The sequence below is a fragment of the Polistes fuscatus genome, unplaced genomic scaffold (genome assembly GCF_010416935.1).
Source record: "Polistes fuscatus isolate 324 unplaced genomic scaffold, CU_Pfus_HIC Scaffold7, whole genome shotgun sequence".
NCBI lineage: Eukaryota > Metazoa > Arthropoda > Insecta > Hymenoptera > Vespidae > Polistes > Polistes fuscatus.
The window spans coordinates 7,735,847-7,747,256 of record NW_025113151.1 but is presented as its reverse complement, the minus strand read 5'-3'; the positions used below and the strand labels follow the sequence as shown (position 1 = coordinate 7,747,256).

At 31.9% G+C, this 11,410-nt stretch overlaps 1 protein-coding gene across 13 annotated transcripts in view; it reads left to right on the top strand.

Annotated features, from left to right (window-relative positions):
• Positions 1 to 8,320: 8,320 nt before the first annotated feature.
• The window catches only part of LOC122524349 (neuroligin-4, Y-linked-like), a 131,107-nt gene continuing 128,017 nt past the window's right edge, over positions 8,321 to 11,410 (top strand). For 2 of the 13 annotated variants that reach the window (XM_043646552.1, XM_043646548.1), the window contains exon 1: positions 9,007 to 10,303. The gene's annotated coding sequence lies outside the window, so the exon portion shown is untranslated. The other 11 variants (XM_043646549.1, XM_043646546.1, XM_043646545.1 and 8 more) reach the window with 11 other exon arrangements.

Here is an 11,410-nt window from a genome sequence, read left to right as displayed (position 1 = left end):
TTATTTTTTTTTCAAAATTTTTAAAATAAAAGTAAAATATTATATACTCTATATAAATGTGAATATATATCAGATAATAAAAATATAAATTAAATTCATAAAAAGGGGTTTTGAAATATGGTATATAAAGGTATGGAAATATATGACTAGGATTATTAAAGGTTGAATAATTATTCTTTATCCGTCTCGTTCGTTTTGTGTCTATATGTCTTTATATCTATCTTTGACGTATAGGTGATTAAATTTTTGATTCATTCAATGTTACATTTTCATAGATAATAAAAATAAAAAAACAACGATATAATACAATGTACTTATTTGATAAAAAAGAAAGTAGATAGAAGCCTTTGAAACGTGGATTCACGCGTGATTAAAATTATCAAAGTTAGTCTCTCTGTCTCTCTCTCTCTTTGATATACACGTGATTAGATTTTGAATTCATTCAATGTTTAGATGGGGGGAAAAAAAAATTAGGATACAATTTTTGTCCAATAAGAAAAAGGTAAATAAATAAATAAAATAGAAAATATTCTACCGGGAAACGTAATTTTACGATAATCGAAGAATACCGTTTGTTCGTAGGTTTTAATTGAACGAAATACGATCTCTCAAAACGTCGTCCGAAAGTATGTCGCCCCATTACGCTCGTAAATGTCCGAGCAAGCATTGTGTTTTATCTCGATGAAAACAGAGTTTACGTAAAAGGATAGCAAGAGAGAGAGAGAGAGAGAGTGAGATCGGGTGCGAAAGTTCTAAATTTGCTGGACGCCTCGTTAGAGGGATAATGTCCGGTCGGTTAATGACCCTTCGGCTCGACCCTTTCCGATAAAATTGGATCGTTGAAATTTCTCCTTTAGTTTCTTTGTCACTCTCTTTTTCATTCAAATTCATGACTACTCTAACACACTTTTACTTTTATCTCTCTCTCTCTCTCTCTCTATCTTCATCTCTCTGTCTCTCTTTCTATCTCTTTCTTTCTTTCTTTCTCTGTGTTACTATCGTTTGATAAGAAAGCTTATACCACTTAATTACTTAAATTACAGACACTAGTAAGTGGTAAAGAACGATCGTTATCAGACACGGAACATCCTACACTGACGCGCATGAATGAATCATTCAAAACGTTTTGTTGGCACGGATTTCACAGATCCATTTCATTTTCACTCCTAACGATCGAGAGCTTAAAACACTTTGTTATTTTTCTCTCACTCTCCCTCTCTCTTTCTCTCTCTATATCTCTATCTCTATCTCTATCTTCCTCGTTTTTGTTCAGATTGAGAAAAGAAAATAAAAAGGGGGAAGAAGATAGAGCAAAAGAACAAAAAAAAAAAAACAAGAAATTATAAAATCCGATCCAATCTCGCAAAAACTATTTCAAGAATTGTACTTTGTATTATATTATTCCGTGCTAGGATTTATATACCGTACCGTACCTGATACTTAACTGGTTTTGTTCTGTTCTGTCATGTTAGTTACAGTCGAAGAAGATCGTTGGTTGAGAGATGTTGCAGGTTGTTGATTCTGGAACGAAATCGTTCGAGCGAGGAACGAATGACTCGATTTTAAGAGGTCTCGACAGATTTTAACACTATTTTTCATGTATATCGAAGCAACAAGTGCCCTTTTTTAGGCGACCTCATAAAATCGCTCCTGGGAACTCGATCGTTATCTACAAAATTAATCAACCGTCTAACATAGTAGAGAGAAAGAGTGAAATGGGGGGTGAGAAAGAGATAAAAAGAGAGAGAGATAGAAAAGAGAGAGGAAGGGAGGGAGGGAGAGAGAGGATTCAACGAGCGGTAACCCTAGAACGTAACGAGGCGAAACTTCGTTAACCTTAAAGTGTGAAGTTCGAGATTCCACCAACCCAGCTAGCTAGAGTTTCCTTAGCAATATAACGTTAATTATACTTTCTCTTTCGTAAATCCACAAAAATGTCTGAACCACTTTTCGAGGCGATCCTTCATTTTTCTTTTTTTTTTTTTTCATTTAATTTTTAATCTCACTTACTTCCAAACGATTTCTTTCATATTCGATTTCGACGTCTCCTTCTTCTTCTTCTTTTTCCTTTTCTCTTCTTTATGCAATATCTTCTTATAATATTTTTTCTTCTTTTTTTTTTCTTTTTTTAGTTCGATTAAATCAATTTACATAGCGAAAAAAGAAACAATTTTAAACCTAACTTTATTTTCTTGTCTGCGAGCTGAATTATTAAATTAATTATGATTACTGTTTTATTAAAATTTTTTTTTATTTTTTAGACCATTAATGCAATAAAAAAAAAAGTATATTATACATACAATTTAATGATCATTGATTACAATCACGTATATATTTAATTTATAAATAATTGTATAGAAAATTTAATAATACATACAAAATATAAAATAGAATTATCCTAATCGACATTATATATGAGAAATTATTCTTCTGTTTTATTTGACTTTTAATTTCTTCTTTTTTTTTTTCTTTTTTTCTTCAAATGGTTATTATAAACACGTATAAAGGTGATAGTAATTAGCAGAAAAGTTTTGAGACAAGGAAGATAAGAGGAGAAATAAGTCGAAAACTTCGTTATGGGGCTCGTTGAGAAGGAAAGAGAAGAAGAGAGGTAGAAGGAGGGCAGGAGGGAGGAGGGAGGAGGAGGAGGAGGAGGAAAAGTTAGGAAGGGGTATTCGTGGTCGAGGAGCATCGGATTCGCCGCAAATGTGGCGAACAACTCGAGTACGGTTAACTAGCTTGGTGCACGAAAACGAGCGATCACTAGCCACGTTTCCTTGATCCTTATCATCACGATTATTGCGTGCCACCCGGTAGAGTAATCGAATTAAGTTCTTGACTAGATCATTCTTAATTAAGAGACAGAAACAATTGAGCAAATATACATATAAACAGATAAATAAATATATAAATACATGGATCGCGATGTGTATAAATAAATTGATCATTTTTTAGATAATATAAAATTATATGTACATGTGTGTGTGTGTATATGTAAGATAGATAAAAAGAGTTATTACAAATTTTTGATAGAAATTTTTATTGGAGCATCGATTGACTCTCGATTGTTCTCATCAATTCTTCAGATAATATTAATCGAATATTAATTCGATTTCGATTACCACTTATCGGTCCATTTTACTAGTCCGAACAGATTTTTCTTTTCCCGATTTATCTGTAGTCCATTGTTCGTAAAATGAATCGATATATATATATATATGTGTGTGTGTGTATCTTTTAAGATAATTTCTAATTTATATTTGACTTAATCAAATTTAATTAATATTCTTTTATTATTATTATTATTATTATTTAAGAGAAAACGGGGATTTGATCGTACTCGAATAAGAATGGTATTATGTATATTTGATAAATATACATAGAAAGAGAGATGAATATTCATCTTTGTACTACTGGCCCATTGTGTCGGTAAATCGATATACCAGTTACAAACATAATTTCTAATTTATTCAAATACGATAAATATTATTTAATACTGAAAAAAACAAGGGAGATAGGATTGACGTAAGAGAAATATCAAATACGGTTACGTAATTTCAATAAAGTAATCAAATCAAAAAGAGATACAGGTATATAATAGAGAAAGATTGTGAAAGAAAGAGAAAGAGTCTATGATTTTCAATTTTTCATCGGTTCATTGTCGAGATTTCAGATTGATCCACGAGTATTGCAGTATATAATAATTTCAAGTTTATTCGAACGTGATAAGTAATATCATAAGTTAAATGTGAAAAAGACAGAATTTTATTTAAATGGAAATGAAATACATTCTCGTATGTATATATATATATATATTATTTTATATTAAATAAAAATACATATAAAAGAGGAGAGAGAGAGAGAAAAATTGATGATTTTCAAATTTTCACTTATTCTTTATCGAAAGTTCGAATCGATACGAGTTTATAATATAATATCAACATTTTCCAATCTATGTAATCGCTGTCGCAATTATCGTAAAAGAAAAGTATATTAAAAAGAGTATTGTCAGTATCGAAACTTAAAGAATGAAATATAACCGTATTTAAATAAATGTATTATACAATACACATAGAAATAGAGTTAAAGATAAAGGATGTTACGTGAGTTCGGTAAGATAAAGTGGTACGTGCAATAGCAATCGAGAAACGTTCCAGTAACGTGGAAGAAATGATTTTGAGGTTCGATAGAACGATGAAACGTATTCCGTGGTTAAACTCGATTCGGTGTTCCTTTATTTAAAAATTCATAATAGTATTCGATTCGCCTTCGGCGTTCTATTCACACATATATGTATATACATATACATATACTTACTTATGTAATACTTAAATACACATTTACCATGTACATATATACCTATAGAATGTATCATATAATTACATCTACATATTTATTATATACGTATACATCTAAATATCTATTATATTATAAATAAACCTATTAAATGCGTCATATACATATACATCTACATATTTATTATATATTTTTTTTTCTATATACACATATTTACATACACCTTTACAATTTACACAGTACCTTTACTATTTACGTTCACCATTTTACATACATTTATCTACACACATGTGAAACATTTTCATTATCTATGCATCGAAAAGAAAATAACACTATTCTTTATCAGGAAATTCAAGATCGAAAGAAAATCTGAAATATCTGTAAAAAACCTTACTACTTCTCGGAAAAGGAATTTCATTAAAATATCCTCGAGGAGAGGGTTAGTAGTATGAGTTAAAACTGTTAGGAGAGGGGGGTGGAAATGAGCATCACATCTTCCTGTGTGTGCCTTGGGTTTTTAATAAACGACTTTCGTTAGAAAAAAGCAAAGATAAACGAAAAAAGGTACGAACCTCTGGCGTCTCGGTAATAAAGTTCTGAAAAAAAGAGACCATTGAGAAACAAAGAGGTTCTCCTTCTTTCTCTTCTTCCTCTTCTTCTTCTTTCACTTTCCTTCTCTCTCTCTTACTCTTTCTTTATATCTTTCTTTCTCTTAAGTTTCCCCAAAATCTTTCGACCATTTTAACGATCGAGTCTAAAGCAATTCTAGAGATTCTCGTTTTTCTTCCTCTTAGGAAATACCATTTGAAAAGTTCGCACAACTGTTTTTGTTTCTTTTTAAAAAATATATATATATAACACGTCATTCATAAAATTAAAAAATAAACAAAAAAGATAAATAATTTATCAAAAGGTTGTTTTGATACACCACATATTGGGATGAACTAAATATACATACACGTATCTCGTTCGATTAATATTACAAATTAATTCGAATACATTTGTCTCTTCTTTCAATTAAAATAATAACTATTTGTTTATCTCTGGGAATGACAAAACAACACCTTCCTCCCCTCTTTACTTTGCAATTTTATTTTTTAATTAAATAATATTACGCCGTTAACGTGTATTCGTTATTTAGCGAACGAATACAGACAGATTACATATAATTTCATTTGATTATTTAAAAAAAAAAAAAAAAAAAGAAAAAAGTTAAATCGGTATAGATAATAAAAATCATGTGCATTCCTATTTATTGATTTTATTTATAAATATGTACGTGTACGTGTACGTGTGTTTATGGGATAGAGGAGGGGAAATTCGAATTAAATTTATACAAAAGAATGGGAGGGAGGAAAAGACGAAAAAGAAGAAGAAGAAGAAGAAGAAGAAAAAAAATGTGTTGTAATGGAATTTTGTCGAATAATCGAAGCGGAAGTTGAGAGATGTATATCGTAATATATTCTCTCGTCAAATCGATCATCTAAGGAGAGTGGTGTGATATCATTCACCAATCGAGCGAGCCAATAGCATCGGTTTAACTGTCAGCATCCAGACGTACGAGTTTCAAAGGGCGTCTAAACACGATCGTAGAATCGAACACGCGTAAACGTTGTAAGCTCAGCGATTATACACATGCCCGTGCGTTCATGCTCATTCGAGATCCTACTCTCTGCGTAATTTCGATCTTCTCTCTTTCCCTAACTATCTATCTATCTATCTATCTAGATTTATATCTATATCTATCTATTTGTGCGTCTCTTTGAGTTTAATCTCGGTTGAAATACACAGAGAGTGAATGTTAAAGAGAGGTAGAGAGAGAGAGGGGGGAAGGGGGTGAAAGGGGTGACGATCAATCAATTTTGTAATTTCAATTTGATCTTGTTTGATTAATCATAGGTATCGATATTTAATATCAATTATTGAGAGATATTATTAATATTTTATATTTTATTATATTTTATTATTTTTTTTTACTATGTGCTCTTAAATGAAATGTACGTTGAATCTTGTCGTGTTTAGATTGGATTTTTTTCCTTTTTTTTTTTTTTTTATATGAATTTTATCTCTTCAGTATTTTTTTTATTATATAATTTATTTATTTATATTTGTTTGGTAAAGTTTTATAATAGTACATTTATCGATAATTCATTTATTAATATAATTTTATTATATTGGGTGTATCATTATTTTTTGTGAACTTTAGTTTTGATTGTTTTAGAAGATATAAGTATGCATTTTTCAATTATTTTGAAGATTGTGAAGATTGGCATATTTATTTTTCATTATTTTTTCAATTATATTGTATTATATATCTTTTAATGTTCTATCATAGAAAAATTTGAATTTTATTAATAGTACTTATTTAATTTTTTATCGAAGAAATCATCTAAATCTCAAGATTACACCTATAAAGTTTCCATGCAGAATTTTCGAGACGGACGAAAAGACGCATAAAGAAGGAAAGTAATTATTCAAACTTATCGACCGTTTTAAAATTTTCGTTTAAGATTCTAGATAGAAATGCGGACGATCTTTCTCTTTGTACTTTTCTATAGATCTTTCGAATTTTCTCGTGGCTTTAACCGATTTCAAAAAGAAAGTTGGATAGAAAATTTTCAAGACCACTGAGAGTTAACGTATTTTTATCTCATAAATCAATCTCTTTTTCAAACAAAAAAAAGGAAAAGAAATACTCGGAACAAAATTGTATATTTTGAAATAAAATTTCTAAATCGTAAGATTTAAAAGATCTATAAGCAATGACTTATATCAAAAGATCTCTTGTAAAAATTTCATTAAATTCAATTTACATTTGTCCGGGGAAAAAAAATAATATTTAAAATTATTATTTACTTCGAGTAACAAATTCCATACAAATTCACAACCAATTTTCGTAATACAAAACAATTTCATTCTTCGTATTAAGAAATATAGAAAGCTAGAAAGAAAAAAGGAAAAAAGAAAACCCCAAATCAAGTTAAAAAGTACGAAAAACATACTTTCCTTCAAAAATTTTCATTCAACTTGGAAGAAGCATCAAAATTTAATAGTATAATTTTGGTTGCTGACCGATCTCGTAAAGAAGTTGGATAGAAAATCGTGGAGGACACGCGAGTTAACATCGAGACTTTTCTCCCCTACCTTTACCCTTCTCACCACCCCCCCTCTTTCTTTCTTTCTTTTTCTTTCGTTCTCTCCTTATACACTCACCCTTTCAGAAAACTCTGGCGCGCAAGTACAGTGGAGGGATAAGCTTTAGTGTGGCAGAGCAACTCGGAGGACGAAGAACGTATATACGAACGTAGGGACGGATCGATCCGTGGCCCCTGGAGGGGGATAGAGGTGCCGTAAAAGAGAGAGAGAGAGAGAGAGAGATAGACTAATCACGCATACAAACTTTGACAGTAAGACAAAAAGAGATAGAGAATGATACACATACATTTACGAATTAAGTAGAAAGAGAGAAAAACACACATACACATACACACACACGCACATATACGAATTAAGTACAAAAGAGAGAGAGAGAGAGAAAGAGTGAGGGAGAGAAGGAGGAAGGAAGACACACATATACACGTATATATAAATTGAGAAAGAGAGAGAAAGAGATATACGTATACATGTATGTATAAATTGAGAAAGAGAGAAAGAGAAACACACGTATACACGTAGACATATATGTATATATTGGAAGAGGGAGAAAGATAGAAGTATGCGTGTAGAGTACGAGAGAGAGAGAAAGAAATAAACGTGCACATTGATAAAAGGTGGGGGAGGGAAAAATGTATAAGGATAGGGATATACGAGTAATACAAGTAAAATGGTGATGGTGTTGGTATCGATGGTGGAGGGAAAAGCAGATACCAAGTGAGAAGGATAGAGGTCCTGTCGGTTTAGTGCGCCGTCGCGACGCCGAGCATCGTCGAGAGCTGCCGAGCGTCGTCGTGCTGCTGCTGTTTCTGTTTCTGGTGGTGGTGGTGGTGGTGCTGGTGCTGCTTCTGTTGATGGTGGTGGTAGTAGTGGTGGTATTGGAAGTGAGGGTGAGGATGATGGTGATGGTGGTTGGTGGTGGTGGTGGTGATGGTAGTGGTGGTGGTCGTGCTACTGCTTCTCCTCCTAATGGTGGTGGGGAGATCAACCCTCTTTCTCTATCTCTATCTTTATCTCTCTTTCACTCCCACTTGTTCTCTCTTTCCTCTCTTTCTCTTTCGCGTGTGGTGGTGGGTTTGCAAAAACAAGCATACGGAGATCCCCAGTAGTAGCAGCCCGGTACGCAGAGCAGACGAGAACGTCAAACCGGTCGGCACTCGCGTTCAGGTTAAACGTGACCACGCGATTCTCCTATCGTAATTTCCTATTTTCTTTTTTTTCTCTAACTCTTTTCTATCCTCCCGTTAATCTCTTATTATTTTTTTTGTTGTTTTCTTTTCTTTTTTTTTTCATTTAGATATTCGTATTCTTTGGTTTTCTTTTTTTTTCTCCCCTTACATTTTTTTTTCCTTTTCTATTATCGCTTTCTTTCCTCTTTTCTTTTTTTCTTCTTTTACCTATACATGTGTTTGTTATTAATTTTGTTTTTTGGGGGTGAGGGGAAGGGGTAAATCTTTCATTCCTTTTTGTACGTGCACATTCGTAATTTTGTTTGTTCTCTGTTTTCTATATCTTCAGGATCCCATAAAAACGATCATCGTCAAGATCTATGTTGGAAAATCATTGTGTTTCTCTTTCTACGTTTTAACCTTTATAGACAACGTCATAGCAGAGACTGTATCCACCCACGTCACCTCACGTGTCTCCTACGCGTGATAACACACGTCGCATTAGCTTAAATATTCTACGTCTTACTTAAGACAAGGACACTCTTCGTTGGAATAACAAGAGAGAAAAAGAGAGAGAGAGAAAGAGAGAGACAGAAAAAAAAATCTCTTTTACTGTTCTTTTATGTTTTATTTTTTTTTTTTTTTGAAGATGAGAGATAATGATTGAGATTGGAATAAATTTGTCCACGAAGACGTGTTTCCGTCGGATTAATCATGCTACGTGAACTTTGTCTTCCTTCCTTCTCTTTTCTTTCTTTATTTATTTTTTCAAAAGAAGATAGAGAAAAAGAGAGAGAAAGAAGAGAAGAGGGGGAGGCATTGATTTAAAAGAATGACGTTGAGTAGAAATTGAACGAGCGATTTCTAAAGAAAAGGATTTTCAAGTGATTCGTTCAGTGAATTTACACATGTCAAAAGTTCTTCAGTGATTCACCGATGATCAAGTGCGTTAACGTTCAATATTTCTAGAAACAAATTGGTGTGTTATAACAAATTAAAAAAAATGAACAAAAAATAAACGATAATAGAGCATAATTCCTGTCGGGAGAATAAATTTAAAAAAAAAAACTAATTACAATAATAATAATAAAAATAAAAATAATAACAACAATATTAACGATGATAATAAAATAATAACGTAATCATAAGTGGCCGTTAATGTACGTTGAAGAGAATAACATTTCGTCTAATTTCGTGTTGATGATTTAACTTACAAACATACATATGTACATATGCATACGTGTCCCCGACATAAATACGTATACACATACATATATGCATGCATATGTACGTGAAGATATATGCGTGCACTTAAGTACACAGTCGTAGATAATCGTGTATCCTGATTGTCGTGTATATCCCTGTAACTCGTGCGCTAACAGGAAGGCTCCGTGTTTGTCACGTTTTCGACTAGAGGAGGGTGAGTTGGGGGAGGTGGAGAGGTGGCGGTGAGGGTGCGCTTGAAGAGGGGTTGGTTGAATCGGCGCGGAGCGTGTTTCGGACAATACAGATTATTCCGTGCACGAAGATTACTGGATGCACTGTGAGTACCAGACAAGCAACAGTATAGGATATATTACGAAAAGGCTTGCCACACAATCGAGGGTGGTTTGTGTAGGTGTTTTTAGTGTTTGGAAAAAGAAGAGGATTTGCAACAACCCCGTCGTCGTCAGTCATTTATCCAAGTAAGAAATAATATATTATTTTTATTCTATTAAAAATATTCCTTTTTAACGTTCGTTTAATTTTTTGATTATTGTCATGTGTGATTATGTTTCATATTATATTTAAATATATGTGATATAGAGAATATCGCGTGTTGGATAAAAATAAGAATGAAATTTAGTTATAGTATAAGTAAAAATGTTAAATTTAAATACACGATATCATTTTGTAATATAAGCTAATAGAAAATTAAAAATATTCTTATTCCGATTAGAGTAACAAGTAGTTTCATAATAATAATAAAAATGATTTCATGATTAAAATGTAGACATTTTATTAATTTGAAATATTGCTTAAAGTTGACAAGTTTCTTGTAAATTATAGAATAATATGTTAGGATAAGTTGGACGAAATAAACTATGATTAGAAATCTTCAATCATGAGTTACACAGAAGGAGAAGAATTTCATGGAAAGTAGTTATCATCTGATAAGAGAGAGAGTGTGCAGTTTATGGGATGCACTTGGTGTAATAAGGAACATCATTAGAGTTTGGATATTATCCTTAAAGTATTTTAAAGATCAGAACGATGGGGATCCTGCGAATGCACGACTCCCTGTCGTCCTTTTCATTACGACGAAAGTTTTCACGAATATCGCGATAACACAAGAGCTTGTCAGAATCTTTTAAAATGAACGAATGAATGAATGAACGAATGAACGAATGAATGAATGAATGAATGAATGAAATCAATCTTAGTAATTAAGTATATACGTATTATTATGTATATTATATATTTATAAAAATATATATAAAACAAGATCGTTTCTTTGAACGTAATATATTGCACGTTAGTTCAATTTATTCGAGAGAAAGGAAATATTTCATTCTACTTTTCTTCTCTGGAATATCATATTTGATCAAAGTCAAAAAGATAGGAATTCACATCTTCTTGTCATTCGCATGATTACTTTCCATATAAATACGTACAAACGCAAACGCGTATATAACTAATAATAAATCACGTCGTGTTATTCTTTATGACATCTTTTTTTATTCTTTCATTTTCTTTAGACAAACGCCATATACTTTATTATTACTCTCTCTCTCTCTCTCTCTTATTTCTTT